The sequence below is a fragment of the Colletes gigas genome, unplaced genomic scaffold (genome assembly GCF_013123115.1).
Source record: "Colletes gigas isolate AHSC1104 unplaced genomic scaffold, ASM1312311v1 Colletes_gigas_Sc00020, whole genome shotgun sequence".
In the NCBI taxonomy this organism is placed as follows: domain Eukaryota; kingdom Metazoa; phylum Arthropoda; class Insecta; order Hymenoptera; family Colletidae; genus Colletes; species Colletes gigas.
This window is the reverse complement of record NW_025106649.1, coordinates 1,335,570-1,362,580: the sequence shown is the minus strand read 5'-3', so window position 1 is coordinate 1,362,580 and position 27,011 is coordinate 1,335,570. Positions and strand designations below refer to the sequence as shown.

Genomic DNA, 27,011 nt, shown 5'->3' with positions numbered 1-27,011 from the left:
AAGATATACTTTTACTTTGAATTCGCAACTACTTCGTACGAGAGATAAGTTAAATTTTATTCGAATAATAGATCACGAAGAGAAATACCATACAGAGCGATCTATTTGCTACTGGCATCCGTTCAAGCAATTATTCAAACAAGATTTATTCGTAAGGTTATACTTCGAAGGTATTTCTTGCCAGAAGCAAACGAATCGAAAACGGGCGCCCAGCGATTCCAAGGATATTTACCTGTCCTTTCGATCGTAAAAAAATTCATAGCCCGACGCAGAGTTCCGAAACAACGGATTGCGTGGTTAATTTGTCATTTTCGAATAATGCGTGCTCGAATCGAAGGGGGTGAGAGCGAGAAAGAAGGATGATAGGGTATAACGACTGCATCTCACGCGACATAGCTCGACACCCGGAATTATCGATTACTGCGGACAGCAGTGACGTCTATGTACAAAGTATCACCGAAATCATTTCGTGGCCCGATACGAATTTGCATACAAAATCATTTCGATACAACGTTTCCGTAAAACGGTTACACGCTTTTGGTGTAAATAGTTTCCAAATTGTATTCGATAACCTGTATTCCCGGAGCGAGGCTAACGAATGCACTTCTCGCAACAAAGATCTATTTCGCGGAATTTTCAACGGTAAATTATTTGAAATAAAGACAATGGGAATGGCGGTATTCCATCGCGGGTATACAAATTGGAGGAGGCTGAAACATCCAACGGCGATTTAGAGAAAGCGTCGAGGGCTCGGAATAACGATGCATCCGACGAGGTCCAATTATTTTGATCAATCGTTAAAGTAAATTAAATGCCGTAGTCGCCGTTACGAAAGTTGCGGCTTTAATCTTTTGTCGTAGCGTTAATTAATTCGACGATACCGGGCAATTAAAATGCATCGTGTCGCGCTGCGTTGTTTATATTTTACGAACGGATACAATACGTCACGTGTAATCAGGTTCGCTTCACGCCACTTACGCGAAATGTCGCAAACGTTGCGGACGTCGACGCGTAATAACGTTTAACTACTTTGAGGTCGAAAAACCATTAACCTTTAGCAGTCGAACGAGACGCGTATACCACGCGTGTGTGTAACTATTTTATATCTCATCTGATAAATAACTGAATGTATACGCGGATTATTCCGTGCGTAATCGGGCACTTTTTAGAACATTTCGAATTTTTGAGCAATTTGGACATGGTGGTTCGAAGTGATATTCGAACGTGACTATTTAGGAATTTTAAAAATTTACGATTCCACCGACTGTTAAATGTTTTTAAATTAATTATTACTTTCGAGTGCTTCTACCGAAATCGTGGGAGTATTAAATAAAAGTTACTTAAATTTCGTATGAATTGTTTATAATTACAGTTTTTGTAATTGTCTATCAATGCTATTTTTTAATTATAGAAGCCTTTCTTTTTATTAAAAATTATACAGAATTTGATGAAAAGAGTTTATATTGTACGCAATAATTTTGAAAATAAAAATAGTAGTTTTAGTTTGAAATTGAGTTGTCATAGTTAAACGAAAATAAATAAACCCTGTTTTTGACAGTTTTATAAGTTTGTAAAGATTTAGAAAAATCCCAAAATGGGAACTTGAAAAATTAAAAACCAAAGTAAAAATATAGTTCTGTACCTTCTATTGCTGACGAAGTTAAAACAATACTGATACTTTAATAGTGATCGTATGAAATTGGGCAGAAATCGCAAACTCTGGCATCCTGTATTTTTTAAACAAATTCCAAGCTAGAAAAATAACTCAAAGTCCCCATTATTTAACATAATTTATTTTAACAACAATATGAACTTAAAATACTCGTCATTACATTTAATCGATAGCCCCAACAGACTACATATTATTAACAAATCCTTGAAATAGGCCCTTTCTAAAGAATTTCTACCAAAAAAAACATTTTTATTTTCATGCACAACGTAGAATCTAAAGTATAGTAAAATTCCGATTATCCAGCATACTCAGACCTGGAGCAATATCGGATAATTAGACTACACACCTACATATGAAGTGATAAAAACGAGAAATTGAACCACTTTTATCGAGTTTTTCTTTCTTCACGGGGATAAGGACAACTGCACCAACATTCATAGAATTTCTAAATATTCTTCACCAAAATACGCGTTGCTTGCATTTTGAAACATTAAAACCCTCCAATCCGTTCACAAGTTACGATTTTTTAAACATACCTACAAAATTTTGCGGAAACATTTCTCGCCACCCATTATATTATTGGTACAAAATTTTTCCCTCGAAAATGCGTAGGAGTTCGTGAGTATGTGTATTTACCAAACATGATTGTAATTGACCCTTGCAACCAAAAACAATTTTTTCAGATTAATTTGAAATTTTTTAATTTCCCCGGTAAATGTCTGCACCTACTCGAATTTTTTTCTCGAAAGTACGTGGGATTTCAGGAGTATGTGTAATAACCAAAAATGATTGTAATCGACCCCAGCAACTAAAAATAATTTTTCCAGAACGATTTGAAATTTTTGAATTTCATCGAAAAATTTGTCTTTTTCTCGATAGTACGTAGAGTACGCAATTATTTTCGAAATGATATCAAAATACACTATTAACGAATTTAAGATATGACTTTTCCAAGAGCTTGATTTTTAATTTGAACGTAAATAATTCTCAAACGGCACCAAAAGATTTATTAAATAGAACAGGCAGCTAAAAACCGAGAAGAGAACGTGGAACCTTCGAAAAGGGAATCTGTGAGCCAGCTGGAATACACGAATATAGTAACGAGCTACAATATGACTCCTCCGCACAATAAGGGGTCCTGAGACACGCGCTGTTACTTATTCCACTCTGGCCACGTACGTCACTCAAGTCAATCTGCACGCACCTGCACGATCATAAAGGCTGCCGACATGCCGCATTGTTGGATCTCCTCGAAATCCTTCCGTGCATTACAATCCTAACTTCGACACGGATCCATGTAGCTCTATTACGAATCAATCGATACTCTCCGGACACGATGGACTGATTTGCAATTCGCTTCAGGCCGGCCAACAATGCACCATTAACTTAGTTCATACCGTATTTGGTACAATGAACAAAGATTAATGCTTTTGTATACGACGTACAAATTAGATTTATTTTAATGGAGGCAGGATTTAAACGTGTATAAAAAACTATTACTTGAGTATTGGTGAGTATATAACTAGTTGCTGTTTTATAAAATAAGATTTTGATGAGTGAAGAAATTGGAGTAATAAAAGAAGAATTATATTACTGAAATTAAATCAATCTATGTTAATAAAATAAAAATTACTTTTGACAAGGATTTAAACGAGTGTGAAGTATAAGAAAGTAGCCTTACGTTGAGTATGTAACTAGTCTAGTTGCTATTCTAAAAAGTAAGGGTTCAATAGGCGGAGAGAAATCGGAATAACAAGGATTGGGTGTGGTTGGTGAAGGATTGGTTACATAGCAAAACTGTAGGAAGGGATCGTGACAAGGTTGAGGTGCGGGTCAAAGAAAGAGAAATGCAAGCTGGAAGTCACGAAAAGGGATGGAGAGCCAAGAAAAGCAGATAGGGTCAAGGTGGTCGCGTAGGAACACCCTAATTTATAGCTCCTTTGACCCAACGTCACAAAGGCCAGCAAGAATGTGTCAATTTTCAGAGTCGCGAGAAACGTGGACCTTTCACTGTTACCAAATGTGATTAGAGTTAAACAGTATAGTGATTGGCCCTTTGAGGAAAAGTGACACTTCAATCATGAAATATTAATCTTATTTTAGTAAATTTGAGAATAAAATCAACATAAAGAGTTCTAAAAAAGTGTAAGAAACTAAAAATTAATATAATTTAGAAAAATTGAAGATTTGCAATAAAAACAATATACTAATATAGAAATTTAAAGGAAAACATTTTCACCCAAAATGTCGAAATTAAGAAACTTATAACTCTCTGAAAAGGCCAAAGAAAACGAAACTCTAGACGTTTTTCACCAATCAAAATAGTCCGGATCGTTCAGTTTGATTGTGTTTATAGCGAATGACACTCGGCTGCGAAGCTTGTAAAAGACATGTGTACACAATCCTAGCTTCCCTTCAGCTACTTTCTGTACACGAAGTGTTTACAGCGCTGCAGGGGCGTTTGGCGAGCGTACTATTTCGGTTCGATACGCCTTCCTTAGTCAAACCGTACCCAGCTTGGTTCGCCATCGTTTACACCGAGCGTTTGGTATCAATAAGGTGCAAAGTACTTGGTACACCTACCAAATGTATACTAAGCTATTAATCGATTTCGAAAGCTGCGCGTGGAATATGTGTTTTCGAGCATATTCGAGGCTTCGAGCCTGTTTCTGATCGCTAGCAAAATGGAAATTTTCATCCGGTGAAATGTCTGGTAAAATTCACGAGCATGATTGGTACACTTATGACTATGCACGAGGTGTTCTGAGTACATCTTTTAGCGTACATGTATTTCTCAACACTAGAACTATCGAAGTGAACAAAATAAAAATTGTAAAAAATTTACTGTAATTTTATATAAGGTGATCGATATTTGTTTCCATTGATTCCATTAGTACAAACAAATATACTAAAATTGTAGTTCTAGTGTTGATACTTTTTACAAATACATGTTCGTTTCTGAGGATTCTATAGATTAAACAACGTCCATTAGAGCTTTACACAGTTTAAGTCTAACCAGTCGTTAAAATTGAGTTCTATCAACCTAATCGTTAAAACGACGATTATTGGTTCGACAAACATAGCCAGTGTTGAAATATTTTGTTGACAAATACAATAACTTCTGAAGTACTATTGCATTCGGACTGAACGTGATCGTATCAAGCACTTCCTCTAAAGATAAGCAATTATACATTAATGGAGTACTAAAATGACTGTAACACAAAAACAAAATCAAATAGGATGTTAAAACACCCTACATATGGCTTCAGAAAATCACGAACTACGGTTAATTGAAAAATACCGTCATTCTTATGAATTTTTTGAACGAATACGAGATATCGCGATAAAAATCGCTTAAATTAGGCTTCTTTATACTACTAAATTTCCTAATTATCGAAGAAACAGTGAGACCGAATGAAATAGAAAACAATGTTACAGTATGCAACTTTTGTTACATAAATCACATGATTTTTGTATTGTATTTGTGAGAGCAAACATGATTATGTTTGGTATCATTTTCATTAGAAAAAGCTCAGCAACGAGATTGAACCAATTTCATAGTTATGAACTGGAAAATATAAAATTTTATTTTTGTTTTCTCGGTGATTCCGTTTGTAGTTGCGTCATTACGCGTGTTATGGATAAGATAAATGCTTATCGAAGCAGTTTTAGGAATTGTTGGGGATGATTCAACGAACAATATCGAGGGAAAAGTAGTGAATGTTAGCGAGGGACCACTTGTACTACAATTCTACGTGATCATAACTTATTATAGAAAACTTATCTCGATGACTGTGCAACGCTTTTCCATATGGTTCTTTTACGCGCGCGAAAAAACATTTCTCAACAATAATAGATAAAGCCACAGTCGGATAAGTTTTACGAATTTCTTCGATTCTTTTATTTCTATTCTGCAACGAGTTCTCATGGCGCCCGTCTGGCGATCTCGTTTTTAGGCGAGTATAGTGAACGCCGCGTATCGACGGCAAAATTCAATAAGAATCGAACCCAAAATTTATTTATACTCTCCATTCGTAAAAAGAAACGAAGACCAACAATTTACTTTGCCTTATCTTGTACAATTTGTTTTCAAATTAATAAAAATCTTTCGATCGATGTGACTTTTAATTCTCAAGTTGAGATTGTCTAAATGTTTTGGTCTCGTAAAAGATTGCACGTTTTTGGTTTGTTGGCGAAAGCTAAGCGTCGAGGCGTTAAAAGCTAAGTGTTTCGAAGGAACGGCTCCCTGGAATATCGACGCTCTAGTAGCCTAATTATACGAGAAACCGAGGCACCAGAAGCTGTTTTATTTCGACGCAATTTCTGCGTTTCTGACGACAACGTGTGACCACTTCTAGCGTTTTACTGCCTCGTCCTCAATAGCGACTGACGTATCGTAAACCCACGGGCGCGACACTCGCTATTAATGGCTCTGCCAAATGTACGTCGGTCGGTATAAAAGCTGTCGCAAGACGTAAAGTCGTGTCTGATTGGTGCAATGACACGGGCGACTCGCGATTGGTGGCGCCCGGTTCCGCCAATCGGAAGCTTCGCTGCGTGATTTCGCGACTCGATTGGCTGCGTCAATTAGATTCTTTCTTTAAATCTCGTTGATATACATATTACAATTTATGCAAGCTCCCACCATGTATTCATGTTTAACTTTTATCAGTACTTTTATTTATGCATTAATTCAAGTTTTAACTGTTGGTAAATCGCTTTTCTTTTACAGTGTTTTATTTCCCAAAGTAATAAATATCTGTATGTGCAAATCGGTTGGCATTAAAAACTATAAAATCTGCAGTAGGAATAAATTATTTTGACGATACCATAAAAGTGGGGTACATGCTTATCACATCGTATATTGGTGTAAATCGTTCAAAAATGAAATAAATATATTAAATATGTTACTGTGATTCGTAAGAACTGTAATTTTGTTTAAAATTTCTTGGGCGATAACACTTTGAAAATATCAGGACGTTTGAATATTTTTGTATTTCACGAATTTTTGAAAACATTTAAATCGTACAAGTTTTATCATGAGATGTACTGTTTTGATATAACAACATAAGAAATTTGGTTGAAAAAAATAATTATTATTCAACAGACTAATACTTTGTAATAATTCGCACAAAAAATTAAATATTGTCCTTTATTAATGAAAAAGAATGATAACGTACGTAAAAGTATTCAGTATATTTACATGGTGAAAGAGAAATTTAATTTGAAGAATTAATTCAGTACTTAAATAAACTACATAAAAACAATTCAACAATAATTACTGCATTTTATGCTTAAAATAATAGATAAAAATGACTCGAATATTTACTAGTGAGAATTTTATTTGGAAGAGCATACATTTTATTTTTTAAGGAACTGTTCCCAGCAGTCCTTTTATGAAAAAGCATCGAAATGTTTCTTCCCACTCCGTGGTCAAATCCTTCGGGACAATATCTTCATTCTTTATGCAGTGCAACGCCCGTTTGCTTGCTTCTCCGAATACACCTAAGCCTACTGTACACACAAGTCAGTCGTAGATACACGATAGTTAGACTTTGAGCCGCTAGCCATCGTCAAACGATCGCGCTCGAGGGTGCATGGTTTATATCACGGTTCCATTCAGTCTTTGACCAAACCATAAACCTTTCGAAGGTCAAATAACGGCTATCCGCTTACAAAACATTCCCAAAATACGTCGACGTTGAAATACTGCCAGTTGGAATAGAAAACCCACCAGATGCGGGAGATTAATCTCTTTTTTTCGAATCGGTTCAACCAACCAACCCTTTTTAACCTAACGTTCTTTTTGCCAAATCTCTTCCAAATTTACATTAATTTTATTGTGCATTTAATTTAAGTTCGAATTCGTAAGTTTGATATTAAGAAGAAGTATTTATTAATTCTTTGCTTTCCTTAATTCTGATCCTGTAAAATAGTATTAGAATTGAATTCCTGTAAAAGCTTGACTATTTAAAAATATCAAAATAAATGCAGCAAGTTTAAACACATATTTCAACGTTTTTGTCAGAAATTTTGGTAGGATACGACACGAGAAAATATTGTAAAAAAGAGAGTAGAGAGTAGAGTAATTCTATTCTAGTCTATTACTCAATGTATATAATATAATTTCAAAAATTAGAAGTGCAAATGGAGTACTTGCAATTGAATCGCAATTAAACAGCGACCAGAAGTCATGTTTAAGAAGAATGATTGCCAGATTGAATATGCAGAAATGCAAAACAGTATTTGTTAACGTAGAGCTAAGCCTGCGTAAACTGACTATGAACGAACAATCAAAATTTCAATGCACGGAAGCTATTGGTTGCCTGATGTATGCTATAACGAGTACCACAGGCCAGATATCGCATACATATGTAGTAAATTAAGTCAGTATATGGATCTGGACAACGAAAGTCATTGACCTAGCAGTTAAACGTATAATGAGAAACCATAACCCAGCAATACTACGTCTACACAATTATACAAATTATACAATTTCAACAACTTGATTAACACGACATTGGGCAACTGTATATCAACTATGGAAATGAGTAAGACTGCAGCTTATATTCATGCAAAAAAATCACTCCAATAATACGAAATTGTTACAAATTTCGTATTGATCGGAGTATAAACATAATTTATGGAAATTACAAATAAATTTTTGACTTATTTTTTGATTTATAAAATGATTAACTAAAGAATTTAGATAATTAAATAAATTTGATTTTATTCACACTGTATTTAAGTTACGATTTTTGTATTTCATAACATTCATGGTGTAGTGCAATTTTTCTATATTTGTCTTTATGGATCGATAATTTTTATAACACCAAAAATATGTGAACTTTACTCTGTAGAAAGGTCACGAGGTAAAATGAAATTCCCTGGGAAAAATTACATTGGATTTTAATATTTCTGTGAGATCGAGTTACGAAAAACATTGGAACTGCGAAACATTTGTCACGAAAGATTTTATACAGGGTGTTTGACCAGCCCTGGGAAGAATTTTAATGGAAGATTCTAGAGGCCAAAATAAAACGAAATCAATTTCTTGAATGAGGTTTCGTTAAAAAGTTATTAAAAAATTAAATTAAAAAATTTCAAATCATTCTGAAAAAATTATTTTTGGTTATGGAGGTCAATTATAATAATTTTTGGTGAATACATATACCCCCGTAATCCTATTCATTTTCGAGAAAAAAATTCGAGTAGATACTGAAATTTTTCAACGAAAAAAAAATTGTTCAAATCGTTCTAAAAAAATTATTTTCGATTGCAAGGGTCGATTACAATCATTTTTGGTCATTATACATAACCCCGAAATCCTATACATTTTCGAGAAAAAAATTCCTTAGCAAAAATCTTAATGTGAGGCCAGAAATGCTTCCCTGAATTTCATGTGAATCTTTAAAATGTCATAACTTCTGAACGGATTGGACGATTTGAATGTTTCAAACGGCAAACAACGCGTATTTTGATGAAGAATACGTAGAAATTCTAAAAAAAATCCAAAAAGTTGATCTTTAACCCCGTAAAGTGAAAAAAAACCCATATAACTGGCCCAATTTTCAAACAGCCATAACTCCTGCAATAGTGAATATATTTCAATGAAACTTTTTTCTGAAGTAGAGCTCATAGGTATCTACAAAAAAGTATTAGACAAATTTTCTGTAGGGCGTCAAACAAAATTACTATAAATGAAAAACGAACTTTTAAGCAAAATCAACAGGGGGTACTGCTAAAATTTTTCGGCGAAAATGAAAAGATTCAAATCATTCAGAAAAAATTATTTTTAGTTGTAGGGATCAATTGCAATCATTTTTGGTCAATACATATACCCCCGACATCCTACTCAGTTTTGAGAAAAAAATTCCAGAAGGTGAACAAATTTTTCGATGAAATTAAAAAATTTCGAATCGGTCTAAAAAAATTATTTTTGGTTGCAGAGATCAATTACAATCATTTTTGGTGAATAGACATACCCTCAAAATCCTACGCACTTTCGAGAAAAAAATTCGAGAAGGTATGAATTTTTCGACGAAATTAAACATTTTTTAATTTAATTTTTTAATAACTTCTTAACGAAGCCTTCATCAACAAAATGGTATTCTTGATTTTCGTCTCATTTTGACCTCTGGAAGCGATCATGTAAATTTTTCCCAGGGGTGGCCGAACACCCTGTATAATGAAGCATTAAAACAATTTTGAAACAATTAAAATTAAATTTGCAACTAATGTAAATAAATCATTTTTGGGAAAAGAACGTCATTATTAGATTGCAGATGTTTGTGCAAATGCATATTTTTATAAAAATAGATGAACAAATTAATTTTTTTACGCAAGGTGAAATTTAATTCATTGCGTGGCTTAAAAAAGTTATTTTTTTATTTTGAATAATGGACGTGAGTTGCATATTCTGACCAAACGTCAACCAAACAAATATATCAAACGTTACGTGCATACGTAATGCATTTTGTCTTGCAGTAATATTTATAAATTGAAAGTTTCAAGCACAGGAATTATTCCAGCAAGCAGAGATCATCCGAAATTAAATTGTTTTCATTAAAGCAGATTTACAAACATTGCCAGCCGTAATTATTTTACGGGGGGAATTTATGGCGTGTATTACATTTAAAGCGTTTGTTTCCAGCGTGCAAATTGATATTAATATATAAATGCCAGTTACAGTCTACTTCAAATTTAGAAAGATTCCTCGTTTAATGTGTTTTAAAAATTCTGAAAGAAATCAGATACCATGTCTGCTATTTAACGTGTATTACAATGACAATATAAATCAAATTCTTTATTATTTTATGAATGCAAATGTTAACGAAATACTGGAGAAAATTCATTTTTCTTAAAATCAACTGTGTCCAAAATAAAAAAATATATGATAATTCTGTAATATAAGAAAGTGAAGATGGTACATTGAATAAAATATTTTTAAAATTTTACTATGGTTCTGATAATGTTCTATGTGGTAAATGCATATCCTAGGAATTGTAATATTTTGCATAATTTTCGTTCACGCGTGCATATTTTGGGCGCATAAATGTCGCACGTTCCCCGCACATTTTCTATGCATAAACATTCGCAGTCTATGTCATTATTCGGTTACAAGTTGAAAATTAGAATTTCGTTCGCGGAATAGAAGAAAATACGTCTGAAGACAACACGGTGAATGTTTTAAACCCGCCATGATTATTCCAATCGTCAAGCACGATGGTGGGTCTGTATTACTTTGGGGTTGTTTCCCGTTATCCGGCTCAGGCAATCTACACTTCAGTGAAGGCACATTGGAGAAACAAGTATACATAAACATTCCAGAACAAAACCCACCAGAATCCGCTGAAAAGACGGCCATTCAAGACACTTTTACGCTGCAAGAAAATAACAGCTTAAAACGTACGCGGAAAATTGTAAAAGAACTTTCTAATTAAAATAATGATTATTTACGAGATAAAGCCTCAGGTATGAGGAAAAATTTGGCCCTGTTCAGGTCTTTACATATGCAAATTAAATTAAATTTAATATAAAATTTCATTTAAAATGTGAACGTTTCTTTTTTCGAGTCATGTTCAGTCTGACATATGATATTATAAAAATTGTACGATGTGGAAAAATAGCAGTTACATTGAAAACTGAACTTTCTACTGTAAGAATATGATTATTGAAATTTGTTACAAATTAGAGAAAAAACCAAAACGTTCAATTATTAAACTGTTAAAATAATAACGAGAAAATAAAATTATACATACATGTAAAAATTCAAATTCAAATATCAAGTAACTTGGAACAGAATTTTCTTATCCAATGTGGAAGAAATAAATGATCAGAATAGAAAGAACAACAAATGGTAAAATTTTTTTAGAAAATTGGAAAAAGAAGAAATTGCTTGGGAAGAATATCATCCAATAGATAAAATGATAAAGTTCTTCTCAGTTACCAGATCGCCCTTTCTGTCTTACGCTAGCTCATGTTACGTTTTTCATGCACTTTTTAGAATACAGTACAGTCTCTATAATCCGACCGTTCGCTGTTCTGACACGTCCGGTAATCCGGCACTCGGTAGCTGTTTTCATGTTTCAACTTTCCAGTATGAAACAATGCAAATTCTTTGCTTTCGTCGTAAAAAAAATGCTGTTTTCTTCGTCTCGATAGATCACGATTTTAAAAAACGAAAACGAAAATTAATTTAATGCAAAATATTGCGTACGATACTATTTCTTCGTTGAATGTTTAATTTTGTACGTTCGAAACACACATTGTCCATTCATTTTTAAATACGAAAAATTGCTTTTAAGTACCTCTCATCATTAGAAATATTTTTTGTAATATATTTTTATTATATTTTTAAAAAATCAAAGTGGAAATTAGTGCACTGTAAAATATTGTGTACGACACTATTTTTTTCGTTGAATGTTTAATTTTGTACGTTCGAAAAAACAGCCTTTACCGTAAACTTCATCAATAGAAATATTTTTTGTAATGTATTTTGATTATATTTTTCCAAAATAAAAAGTGAAAATTAATTTGCTATAAAATATTGTGTACGGTGTTATTTTTTCGTTGAATGTTTAATTTTGTACATTCGAACCACACTGTCCATTCATTTCCAAATACGAGAAACAGCTTTTAGGTGTCCTTTATCAACAGTAATATCGTATAAATAAAAATGTCGTTCTTCTAATTGCGCAGCCCCTTTAATTCTCATTATTTTTGGTAATCCCGTAATCCCCTCAATCCGACAATGCTTCGCAATCCCATATGTGTCGGATTACCGAAATTGTACCGTATTGCTATATTCTCCAATGTTTCGAAATTCGATGAAGATATTTGCACGCAAGTCTGCTAACGTAAGCCCAACTTAGTATAAATTCATAATTTTTCATACACTTGCTAAATTTAAATTTTACAAAGAAATTTTATCAACACCGAAAGGTTATTTATATGCACGAAAAAGTAATTCATAAACTTCACCAAAATGGCTCAAATTAACTTGTTCTGGTAAAAATATGCCTTCCTAAGAAATATTAATAAATTCGGTACAAACGAAATTCATTTCTGTGCACTTCATCCAAATGGCGTATATTAAATTCATTTTCATAAAAATATGACTGAATACTAGAAACGTTAATAAATTCGTTCCAAACAAAATTTATTTTGCACTTCTCAATCCTCGGGCGATATTTTACTGTACACAAAAGTGATATAAATATATAAACAAAAAAATATGTTGCCAAGAAAAGAAAAACAAACTGACAGAAATTTTACAATAGTTTCGTCTACTGCGTTCGTTTCAAAGTAAATAAAAACGTTTTGGATAGAATCGAACCTTTTTGCTTGGGGGTTGAAAAAAGAAATATGCAAAGAACGCCCATTTTTCGATCGTCCAAAACAGAACCTTTGAATCAAGATAAATAATCCTGTTTATGAAAAAGAAAATATTCTACAACGTAAGAAACCAATAGGTTCGATTATTATTTGGAGGGAAGACGCGTGGATAATTGGAACGTTTGTGAAAGCGTTCTTCCCTAAAATATGAGGGAGCAATCGATCGAAACGACGAGGAAGCGGGTAAATCGAACAGGGTAAACAAACGAACGACAATACTATCATCGGGTAAAAGATAAAAGCTGAATAGCCATCGAACAACGACCCCTAATTCCGAGCATAATTGAACAGCGGTTGCACGTATACCGCGTAAGGGGCGCTAATTACTTTTCGTAGCTCAGGGTTCTTACAAGCTAGGTGTTCGCGTGTATATATAGTTGATGGAAACTAGCAACAGCGGGGTTCCCCGGCCTGGTTGGGTAAAGCTGGGTCGCGGTACTATCGATCTTCGCCTACCTGGAGACCTCTCTCTACCCCTGATCGTACTCGATTGGTTTGCAGGATGAACGTTGAGCCTAGAAGAAGGATAGAGGGGGCTGGCAGAGGTGGCAGGATATATAAAGGGAGATAGAAAAGGGAGAGGTACGTAGCAGAAAGATTGCGCGTATTATATCCCTGGCGCTACATGTTTGTCATCGGCCATCCTCCACAAAGGTTACGAGCAAAAGCACCGACAACAATGAGCGTTCCCTTGGAAAGTCGAGGAAAGTGACGCGTGTACAATGGTAAAAAACGAGGCGAAACGAGATGGCAAACTTCATGCCGAGCATCGTATCTCACCGGGGGGACGCCCGTGAGACCTTTCTTCCTAACCTTTACGGCGGCTCTTTGCCGTGCTCGAGATCGAATTTTCTATTACTATGGCTACAGGGTGCTTCAAATAAATGCTAACATTCATCCAAACAAACAACCCTTGCAAATTGAGTTTTCGGACATGGGGTATTTTCTCAGGATTTTTGGGGGGAGGAGGGGGATTTTATTCGCGATAAGCTGGCTCGAAAGACGACTGGTAGTTTTAATGTTATACAAGATGGTCCCCTTGTGTACCCTTATAATTTTCAAAGGAAGTGTTACTTTGAAAAAAATTTGTTATAAAAGAGTTGGTCTGAAGGAGTACACATGCATTTGGTTTTTTAGATGGTATATTATATTTTTTTATAACAAATTATGGAACAATATCAAATTCTCAGTAAAATAATATGAGTTACTTAAAAATATTTTGTATAAAAGAGTTGGTCTGAAGGAGTACACATGCATTTAGTTTTTTACATGGAATATTATATTTTTTATACCAAATTATAGAACAATATCAAATTCTTAGTAAAATGATATGAGTTACTCAAAAATATTATGTATAAAAGAGTTGGTCTGAAGGAGTACACATGCATTTGGTTTTTTAGATGGAATATTATATTTTTTATACCAAATTATAGAACAATATCAAATTCTTAGTAAAATAATATGAGTTACTCAAAAATATTTTGTATAAAAGAGTTGATTTGAAGGACTATACTATGTACTGCATTTGTTTTTTTATAGGTGAAGGCGTTTTGTAAATTTGTTGATTAATTTTGTCTATTTTAAATAGAATATTATATTTTGTGTACCAAAATATGAAAAAATATCGAATTTTCTATAAAAAAGCGATAGGTGAAGGCGTTAGGCGATTTGTAGGTCAACTTCAGTTTTTTAAAGGAGTCTTCTAGTACGAAGTGCGCTTTTTTAAGACTTTCTTAGGGAATTTTTTGCAACTGAACTACAACACATTTTGCAACCAAATTTTCAAGATTTATTTTTGCACGTTCCAGAGACATTTTAAAATTTTTTTGGAGAACAAAAGTTAAAATTGATGGCACTACATACTCTCAAACGTAGTTCCAAACCTGATAGCTGACGAGGAATTTCACTTTATTTGTTGAAAATTTTCTTCACGTAATATCAAGATGGAAATTCAATCTTGTCACAGGCAATGTTTACCAGCACAACGTCTATCATGATTTGCAATTTTCTATCATGTTCGCGATTCAGTATTGAAGTTACATTAGGTGTGTCTGCATGATTATTAATTGTGCATCTTCCTATTACGCGAAGAAAATTTTCAAGAAATACAGTGAAATTACTCGTTAGTTATTAAATTTAAGGCTAACAAAGATCAACACTCTCTTATTCAGAATTTGATATTCTACCCTATTTTGGTATAAAAAGTAGAATATTTCATTATAAAAAACGAAGTTGTACCCCTTCAAACCAACTTTTTTATGCAAAATTTTATTGAGTAATATTTTGAAAGTTATAGAGGTGCACAAGTTGCTTGGACCACCCTGTATGTATAAGTCTTTTATGTTATTTTGTATTTAAAGATTATTACACATACATTAAAATTTGTATAATTTAAGAAAACAAGTTTGAGGAGAAAATTGATATACAGAAGGGTTAATTTATAGTGCAAAATCTGTACATTTTTTACCCTGTATATGTAAATATTTTATGTCATTACTTGATTAATAATTATTATGCATACGTAGTAAAATTTTTATTTCGAAATAACATCAAACTCTATTTTTATTACTCGAGAAAACAAATTTGTGGAGAAACTTGATTTGCAGATGGGTTAATTGACAGTGCAAAATCTGTCCATTTTTTTTTCTTCTCTTTCCATCGCGATCGATCGAAAACGGGAATGAGATTGCATCTCAGAAGGGGAGAAGATTCCTGAATGGATGGTGATCTTCCAATTACCTGCAGTGGTTCGCAAGAAATATGCAAAACATTTCAACTACGACTTCTCCCCGAGATTCTTTTATTTCGTATTTTTATTACGCGAATATGTAAAGACGCGGATTATGGAACACTCTCCATCACTTGGTACGACACCCATACACGATAAAAAGGTTTCATGATAATTAAGAAACCATAAAAAAATAATTCTCAAAATTTAAGAAAATCAGTCTGGATAGGATTCGTAAATTATTATGAGATTACAAAAATAAGTAACGCGATATAATTTTGGGTCAACTAAATTCGAATTATCTGGAAAAAAGAAAATTATGATTTTGTATATGAAAATTCACGGTTATTGGCCTTGACAGTGGTAAAATAAATGTGCAACTTTCTTTTGATACAGCCTGTACACTTCCGCGTCGTATCTCGGCGAGAAAAAGGATTATGATAAAAGAAACTGAACTAAATCTGAACGAGACACGATACGATGAATAGTTATGGAAGAAAGGGAGAAGTAATACATAAATGTATTATCTGAAGCAGTGTTGCATAATCTTTCTCTCCAGCGGGCCAGATAAAATCAAATAACATATTCCGAGGGCCAAATTTCGAGTAAAATGATATGTTTCAATTTAACACGGTACAAAATTTATCGAGAAAATTATGTAAAGCTTTCTGGTGATTTCTTGAGGTTATATAAATATGTAGAGGCTAAAATTTATGACCCTTTTATTCAAAATGGTCGAACAAATATGTTTAATTATATGAGTAAATACTAATTGTAATAAACTGTAAACTGAAACGATTATTTTAGAGTTAGGTTTCAGTAATTAATATAAATTATATTGTGGTGAACAATATACAATTATAAATTATTTTAAACTCTGAGTTAAAACACAGAAAAAGATTATAATTCTCAGTCAAGACACAAAAAAGAACCATATTTTTTAAAAATTTTATTCCAAGTATATAAAAACATTCGTGTCTTCTCACTATGAGAAAATTAAAAGAAAAATAAAATCCATTAAAGCATCTCATATTTTTTAACTTCTTTTTAATTATGTCTTAACTCGTTTGAATTTTTATTGTGTTCTGAAGGAATATAAATAGAAAACTAAGAAATGATTAGAGAAGTTACACAATTACGAATATAAATATTTACACAGGATGCAGGGACAAATTAGTTTCCGCAGATTTATATGCTCGAACCGAACGAGCAATTAATAAATCACTATCGACGCTATTACTACTATCATTATTACCCCCAGTCATTTGCTAATATCGCCATCCTGGTTCCGTATATTTTACACTTGACGTTTTACAAGACCGTGATATTGGCTGAACAAGTGGAACGTAGGTATATCTTCTTTAACAGATGCGAACGAGTGGATTCGAGGTAATTGAGAGGATATTCTACTCGATTCGACTACACTGGGCGTCTGCAAATCTACGGTGGAGCACGAGAAAGCCATTGTACCCTCGATGTATACGCAAGTTCTTGCCTCATTTCAAAAGCTTATTTGGAGAAAATCTTGAACCCCGGCGAACACGAAGCCGAGAAAATCACGATCCCCCGACAATTATTTAAGACGTCTATGAGAACCTCGAATAATATTACGACCCCAAGAAAATCATGCAATTTTTCTCGAAAAAATAATAAAATAAAATAAATACATATTTCTACGCTTTTGTTTAGGTTATTGTAATTGTCACTCGTACTGAAACAAACTAGTTATCATGTATGCAATAATAAGTCGAATTTTCTAGACTAAAACACCATCGACAGACAAATACAGGGTGTTGCCAGAAATGTTTCTATAATTTGTTAAGGAAGGTTCAATCGACAAATTGATATTCTTGATTTTCGTCTTATTTTGGCTTCTAGAATCTCCCATTAAATGTTTTACAGTAAAGAAACGAAATGTTACTTACATTATCCCAGCGCGTCCATAGCTTCACGAAAACTAGGCAACTAACGAAACAAACGTGGATAATATTTTCACGCTGCACAAGGCTATCGCGAAATTACATCAGCGTAAACTGATACTTCTGTTGACTAATTGCAACAAAAGTTGTACTTGAAAGTACGCTGATATTACTTAATTCTTCGTTCAAATTACAGAATTAACCATGGCTAGAAGTTAATCGAGTTTTCCCTGTCGTTAGCACGAAGCACGTTATTATTATTAAGGAGTGTACCCAGTGAATCATCACATGTAATTACGCAAACGCGAGACAGGCATCAACGATGCAACGAGACGAGCAAACGCGAAAATAAAACCTTCTGATTGCGACAGGAGAATAATTAGAACACAATATTCCTTATTAACTTTCGAATCCGTTATTCGCAAAGAACGTTGCCACGTCTTGTGATAAATTTTTAACGGCCGACCTCTCTCACGAAGCTGCAAATACGAGACGACTGGAATAACGAATGGGGATATCCACAGACCCGCCACACCTCCAGCAATATCAGACAAATTTTACGAAGGGAACTTTTCACATAATTTCTTGGGGCAAGATTAATTGCTGCCTCAAGAATCAGAACCACTCACGCAAGATTGATCCATTTGTATCTATTAAACAAACACGATTACCCGTTCTGTGAAACGTTCTACGCTCAAATTACCTTGAGTTATTTTTTAATGTTAATTCTACATCCGCGGAGGAAAATTTTTAACACCCCAGAGTATTTTTTTTTTTTAACGTTTCAATACGAAGCTTGGATTAAAAAATCCTAGAGCGAAAAGAAAATATCAGGTACAAAGATTTTTGTATAAATTCTTAATGGAGAGATTCTGCATATCTTGAGTGCGAGAGGGAGATGATTGAAAAATTTTGCTGAGCCAGGAAACGAGTCTAACGATTAAAGAGACGATTGTTCGGCGCGACAAATGGGCCAATCGTTCGGTAATGGAATCGTTCGACAATACAATTTTGAAAAAAAGGAAGAGTTATTCCGGTACGACTTAAAAATAGATTTTAATAATACTCGTGTTCCTTTTTTCGCTCGGAGAAACGCTCTCGATATTACAAAACAAAGCATCGAGGGCTCTGGTAAAAACGTTCCCCAGTCTCTGGAAATGCGAATTTAAGACGGATTGGAAATAAGCTCTGCATTTACGTCGACTGTTATGTCCCATTAGCTTGGAATGCAAAATATAAAAGAGGAAAACAGACCAGCTTAGGATGAATACAGTCCGTGTCTCTATTACAATTATAGCAGTTACTAATTTTTTACTAGAAAAAGTAGAAAATTTACGCGAAATTATCAGACAATGTTTGAAATAAAATAAAATTGGGATTGTATAATTAAAGGGAAACTAGCAAAGATTTCGAATAAAAAGTAAATTCAAATATGACCGACACTGCGATCAAATTTTTGTTGTTGTTTGACCTTGTCTCTATTACGATTATAGCAGTTGCTAATTGTTTACTAGAAAATATAGAAAATTTACGCGAAATTATCAGACAATGTTTGAAATAAAATAAAATTGAGCTTGTATAATTAAAGGGAAGCTAACAAAGATTTCGAATAAAAAGTAAATTCAAATCGACACTGCGGTCAAATGTTTGTTATTGTTTGATCTTGTCTCTATTACAATTATAGCAGTTGCTAATTGTTAACTAGAAAAAATAGATAATTTACGCGAGATTATCATAGAATGTTTAAAATAAATTAAAATTGAGCTTGTATAATTAAAGGGAAGCTAACAAAGATTTCGAATAAAAAGTAAATTCAAATCGACACTACGATCAAGTTTTTGTTGCCGTTTGACCTTGTCTCTATTACGATTATAGCAATTGCTAATTGTTACCTAGAAAAAATAGCAAATTTACGCGAGATTAACAGAAAATGTTTGAAATAAATTAAATTAGAGCTTCTATAATCAAAGGAATGCTAGCAAAGATTTCGAATAAAAAGTAAATTCAAATCGACACTACGATCAAGTTTTTGTTGCCGTTTGACCTTGTCTCTATTACGATTATAGCAATTGCTAATTGTTACCTAGAAAAAATAGCAAATTTACGCGAGATTATCAGAAAATGTTTGAAATAAATTAAATTATAGCTTCTATAATCAAAGGAATGCTAGCAAAGATTTCGAATAAAAAGTAAATTTAAACCGACACTGCGATCAAATTTTAGTTGCCGTTTGACCTTTTGATAATTTGTGAACGAAGGTGTCGGGGGCCACGACATTTACGTAAAATTTAAATATCGTTTCGGGGTGATATAAATCTGAGGAGAACAGCAAGATTCAGTAATTATCGGAAAATCGTGATTTCCTCAGCCTCGTAGTCGTCGGGGTGGGAACGTCTCCGGAAATCAGGTCTTCGATTCCGGATACGTGATGATTCGCGTAGGAAAGAGTTGCGGAGAATAATTACGCGGGTAGATTTATTATAACATTTGGACTTGGGGCACGCTTCGGGTAAGGGAACTAAGAAATCAATATCCTTCTACGTCTCTACGACGTGTCTGCACGTAGCGAACGTTATGACGTACTCGCTGCCAAGGTAACTAAGGACCTATAAATTAGATCGTTAAGAGCGATTAATCGAAAAATTGCACTGCTTGACCTCTCGCCGGGCTTAACGCTTAACATGAAGTAGGATATACACGATATCATCGTTAAAACTTTGGATCCGGTATGGACTCTATTCTTGGTTAAATATTTCTGCAAGCATTCGTGTTCGTTGGATATTGTTTCTAAATTTTCATGTGTATTTTTACATTCTATCCGTGGCTGTTCGAGGCATACGAACCTCGAACGATCTTTGGAGTAAATATCATTAATTAAATTGGGAAATTGAAATTAGAAAGCCTGGATGATTGAAGTCGTGTAAGGCGGTAGGACACTTAAAGGAACTTTGTTTACATGTTATATAATTCAGTTAATTTTGTTTTCATTTGAACAAAATTGGGAACATTCGTGAAACATAAGTAAATGTGTATGCAAAATTTCGAAATTATGAAACTTAGAAGTTTAGAAAAATGAAACTCTAAATTAAAATACTCTCTTAAGTGATGGTATTTAATATGGTCTAGTAAAAGTTAAATCATTGTCGGTTGTAAGGTAATCGATTGTTTAGTATCCGAATCGCCTGTACTAGTTTTGCTACAATGGTTCTATAGCAACTACTAGGGGGATGAGAGACCTCAGGTGCACTAGTTTTGCAAATTGAAAATCAGGATTATTTCGAGAGCCACAGACAGATATAATACATCACAAAGCTATTCGTGCCCCCTAAAATAGTAATTAGAACTGATTCACACTGCAAAAAATGACATAAAGAAATTATTAGATCGTTCAAAATTATTAGATTCAGAAAAAGATACTTCATTTTCCCTGTTTTGGTTCTTAGAATTTGAAATAATATATAAAATTTTGTTGTTCTAGCGTAAAATTATTAGATTCAGAAAAAGATACTTTATTTCCCCCTTTTTGATCATTTAAGTTTGAAATAATATGTAAAATTTTGTTTCGTTCTTGTATAAAATTATTTCATACTGTTGACAGTTTTACTGAACAAAACCCAACATTCATTGTCACTATTGAAGATTCAAATAAGTTAAAAGCTGCATCGATTAATTCTAATGTAAGAAAAATCGAATTAAAGTAAAATAATCGTAATTGTTTTCTCTTTTCTCCTTTCTCAGAACCTTTATCGTGATAATCCACATTTTCCTAAAATTAAAGGTAAATCGGGGATACCAAAACTCCTAATTCCACTCCTAATCCCCTTATATCGTTTCCCTGAACTGATTGAAATCCATGAAACTTGTATTATATAATAGCCCTATTAAACGAGAAATTTAAGTACCAGTTGAACCCGTGCATCCTTGAACCACCTGAATGATGACAATTTAATTATTTTGGAGTACCCATCGTCTAGGAAAACTTTTCCCTTCATTCGGCCGAGGAAGCACTTTTAAAACACTTAGAGAACACTTACAGAGTTCGCAGACGTATCTAACGATTTACTGTACGCTAAGTTGCAGAATTATGGTCGTGCAACGAATTCAAACACGTTACGTAAAATAAAAATATAAAATTTAATATAGTAAAATGTTTATTATTTTATCTTTTGCGCCCAAGTAAAATATCTTATATGAGGTACTCTAAAACTTATTTCCACCATGCAAACGTTATCCCAAACTAGCTCCTGACAATTTTATGGTGTAATTAACTTTCATGTAAAAAAATTAAGAAGCAACGTTAATTAAATTTTAAAGTGCTTTTACTAACCTCTTCCACGTCCGGTCGGACTAATTTTACCGTAATACAAATTTCATCCTGAAAATAAAGTTATGCGACACAAAATCCTCCGTGCTCATCGTTATCATAATGAAAAACGATAAAGTGTTAATGCGACAACTTTTTTTTTATCGCGATTTGCGAGATTCGTACCAGTGTGTGGCGGATCAAAGCGGGGGAAGTTCTTATCGCGCGCGAGATTGAACTTTTCACCCGGTACTTGCTCAAAATTAAACTTTTTTTACGTTCATCGAGTGTTTCGAAGTTTCACTTTTATTCCGTTCCGCCAGTACGATGTTTAGAGCTTTCCTCGATAGAAATAACATTTATAATGGTTCTTATAGTTCGCGAAATAAATTCGTAGAAAAGCAAAACTGTCTTTTATTTCAAACAAAAGAAAATAAATAGAATCTCATAAATGTTACTTTATAACGGAAATAAAAAATTGCCCAATTATGATGAAGATACTATTTATTCTATTACTAGTTTTAAATAGTAAAATCGTGTGATCTTGTTCAAGATTTGAATTAATATTTCCAGTTTGTATCATCGTACAAATTGTATTCCTTTGTTGTTTGCTGGTTAAAAACTTTGCCTTTCCACGCAATTTAATTCTTTTATCAAAATAATCACTAGACAGTGATTTGCCGCAAGGCATTCGACCGTGTATCATCGCGTCTGCGGGTAAACGGGATTTACGATACCGTGAAATCAAAAAGAAAAAAAGAATTACGTTATACGCGTTGGAACAATGATTAATCGGTTTTGGTCGTTTTCAAAAATCGTTTTCGACTCGCGGAGAAAGACTATTTGACCCGGGCGATGATTTTTACCCTTCAGGTGCGATATTCAGATTTATGCAAACGAGCAAAAACAACGCCCACGCGCGATATTCGTATTATTCTCTCCGTTTCCAATAACTAAAAAAAATTAAACAATATTTTAGAGAACTGTTCCTTGCATCGTGATAACAAAATAAAACGATCGATTAATTTTGTTACGAAATCGAAATGTTAGGTTTGTTACAAACCGGAGGAAAAAAAGTCTTTCGAAGACAATTTCGCGAAGAAGTGATAAATGGATCGGTTTCAACTTCGATAGAAAAAGCTGCGGGCAAAAGCGGACGGCCGCTGATTGATCCGCGACGACGTAGACCGGTACAAGTCGGTTTTCGAAAAAATTTCAAGATAAAAAGTTCCATCAGAAGCGTCTCGTTTGCAATATAATATCGTCTTTGTACGGCAGAAAAAGTAATGGAAATTTCAAACGAGAATAAACGTTTACTGTAAAATCTACATCGAGAAACCTGCACTGTGAGATTACTTCCTGATCTCTGAATACTGTTTTTAAATAATATTGCATTGTGTTCGAGAGATGAAAGAACCGTGAAACGAGATAGCAGTTTATTCGAAATGATATTTCAAAAGTGGCCAGGTCTGGTATCCCAGTAAGCGTATCGCCTAAAGCCGCGTCCCCACTGGGTCGGCATTTGCCGTTCGGCACGGCCGATCGGCAAAAGCCGAGAATTGCGTCTACACTGCGTCCGCATCTGTCATCTAGCACGGCCGATCGGCACCCTAAGTACTTCTCGGCAAAGCCAAACACTGCATCGTCTTGGATAGCATGGCTTGAAAAGCCGAACGGCATGCCGACGAGTCGATCGGCACGATGTCGGTAACCATCAAAAGAGATCGTGCCAAGACACGAGAGCACGAAAGTTTCATGTCAATTTCGTTCCAAAACCATCATCGAGATACAAAGATACAGGAACTTTAAACATTAATAACTTTTTAACAAAGCCTCCATCAACAAATTGGTATTCTTTCGCGATCGAACGGAAAATTTCACAGCGCGACGATTGCTACCTCCAGTTCTGAAAGGCCCAGGCAGGGCCATAAAGCCCCGTCTTGTAACCAAATATGGTCATAGGCGAAAGATTTTTTCCTCGTGCCCATATTTTTGCATAGTCGATAGCCTTTCGTTCCATTCAACGACGGAATTTTCCGCAACCCCCACTAACTGTTCATCCCCTGCACTAGTCGACGAAGTCAGTGTTCCGTTTGATTAGCTCAGGTTTTTACGCTTTTTTATGTTGCCAGATGTGGAACCGTTACTTCGTCGCGAAAGTCCTCGAATATTCCGCATCTGGCAAATTTTGTTGTAAAATAATTTAGTGCTTTGTCGAAACGAAAGCGCTAGGCCCGAGTTGACCAGCGAAGGGCTATATTGTTCCGCGGGTGGTACGGTCTTCAAGGCCAAACGTCGCACAGTGTGACAAGTATATGGGAGTTCGGGACAAAATTAATAACTCCTAAACTATTCAATTTTCGACTTAAGGCCTCTATACTTTTTTTAAGAGGATACAAAGATGCATCGATTTATGACCAAAAAAATACAATTTTACAAAAAAAATTAAGGTGATCTTAACAAGTAATAAGTAACAATAACAGTAACAAGTTTCTTAACGGCAATGAAAAGATTAATTGTTTTTACACCCACATACCCCTCCATTCATACACCCACATACCCCTCCACTCATACACCCCCATACACCTCCATTCATACACCCACATACACCTCCACTCATACACCCACATACACCTCCATTCATACACCCACATACCCCTCCACTCATACACCCACATACACCTCCATTCATACACCCGCATACACCTCCACTCATACACCTGCACAAAATATAGAACATAATTTTGACACTTCATAAATATAGGATAGAATCTAGTAAAATAAATTATGTATTGTATTGTAAATAATAGTAATAAATCTAATATAAAAAATAGGATTAATTATTTAATATTATAACTAACGTGATCCAGCAATACTTACTTTTATATAATCTTGAAGTACATCAATGAGAGCTTCACATACTTTTGGAATGATTTTTGAAATTGTTTGTTTTGAAATTTTAAATAAGTACATAAGGGAGTGATATGAATCCCCTGTTGCCAAAAATCGTAATGTCACACCAAGACGCACTTTTGCAGGGATTGCTTCCCTAAAATTTGTGTCCTTCGCAGCAATTTTTGACCCGATTAAATTTAGCAATTGTTCAAATTCAGTAGAGGACATGCGGAAAAAATTTTTAAAGCCACCGTTACACCTGTATTCCAGATTGATTGCGTTTACGTCGTCCAAAATTAAATCTTTCATCATATCACTGGCACTATATATTCTTCTGCTACGTAAACTCGGACGCATCCAAAATCTTCGTTTTTTAGGCATTTTTTTTGCATTTGCTATTACTATAACTGCAGCAGCACCAGTTATTATTTCGTCGTCACTGTACATTTTTTGTGTACTGAAATGGCTTTTCCGCGGTGCATAGCAGTGGCACGGCCGTGCCGCCTTGTGCCGCCTTTTGCCGAACGCTGTGCCGATCGGCAGTGCCGATCGGCAAATGCCGAGCCGTGCCGACCCAGTGGGGACGCAGCTTAACAGACCACTCGAGTGTGCCTCAAGTATATCGCTATATTTGTTTTACCATCCATTGCAGTAACATATGTTTCGATATGGCCATGTTTTTATACTAGTTTCACTAATGAAATCATCCAACGTAAAAACACTTAGCAGGTTTCTATTTTCCTTCTTTTACACGGTCTTTTCACTATTTAATTTCGAAACAGAGAATTTTCTGCTCACCTTAGTAGACTTCTTGAATCCATACATCTCGAATCCAGCACCGAACAAAACACCTGAAACATATAAATAAATAATATATTGTACAAGAAAAGGAAATTTATTTCAAAGTTCTTTGATAAGAGATTGGCTGTTGCTCAAATTTAACGTGCTATTTTATTATATTATCGTTCCATGTTTTTATTCGACGAGAATTAAGGGAAACATCCATACAAAATGGCGGCGAATTATGGATACTTGTGTTAGCCTCCGTGCATCTCAAGTTTTTTATCGGTTCAATAATCACGTAAAAGGTTTTCTGGATACTAAAAATTCGAACGAGTTCACTTTCAGCGCAGAGAATTCCTCGTCAATTAACATATAAATGAATCCCATCTAAATTCAATAAAGCCTTCTGCTGCGATCCCAACCGCCCTTTATAAAAGTTCGGAACGTGCAATGGATAACTATACTATGACGACTGCTCGTTTCTTTCCTTGCATTTTGATTAGCATAAAGCTAGATTAAGCAAAATTAATCATTCATTCATGAAGATTTTCTTGAAAAACATAATTATGAATAATGTAGAGTGAAATTGAAAGAAAGAAGAGGGAACCAGAGAAAGAATTTTAAATTAAACATACTGTCGAATTTATTATCGTAAATTGTTCCTTTGGAATTATATTCTTTTAAATTGCCACATGTATAGTCTGAAACAGGCATGAATTATTGATTTCTTCAATGATTATTAATACTTGGAAATTTTACCTTTCGTGAATAATAAATTGAGGATGAAAAAATAATTATTAAGGCCACGTGATTTTGTTAAAATTTAAATAAATGTTGAGAACCAGTCTACCATGTTACAAATTCTTTCTCTTTCCTCGGTGTAATTTCGAATCGACCACAAAAGAATATTTCACGTTCGTTTTAACCACGCCCAGATTCAAAGCTATCCTTTAATCACTGTTTGAAACCAGAGTCACTCTTGTTTCAGTCTTATCTTGCTCGAATGCATTAACCTATCGTTTTAAAACTTCCAGCCTGTCCGGATCGATCAGCCTTGCATATTAACTATCCTTTAAATTATTAATGAACACAACCTATTTGGTATAAGATGTACTAAAAAACGTGACTTCGACTTGTAAACAACGATAAATCGTACATAAACATTTGTCTTATTGCGTTTCGTTTTCGAATTTCCATTAATTTCAAATCGTTTTAAAATAAATTAGAATAGAAACGTCAAAGGGACCACAACTTTTTACAAGCTTCTTTTTTATCACTATTCTTTGTAGCAAAGTGGCAAATTATAATTCTTAT

At 34.2% G+C, this 27,011-nt stretch overlaps 1 protein-coding gene across 3 annotated transcripts in view; it reads right to left on the bottom strand.

The window, feature by feature from the left end:
* The window catches only part of LOC122400835 (neuronal calcium sensor 2), a 162,626-nt gene that overhangs the window by 96,446 nt on the left and 39,169 nt on the right, over positions 1–27,011 (bottom strand). For all 3 annotated transcript variants that reach the window (XM_043402512.1, XM_043402511.1, XM_043402513.1), the window contains exon 2: positions 25,713–25,765. The gene's annotated coding sequence lies outside the window, so the exon portion shown is untranslated. The remainder of the gene's footprint in view (positions 1–25,712; positions 25,766–27,011) is intronic.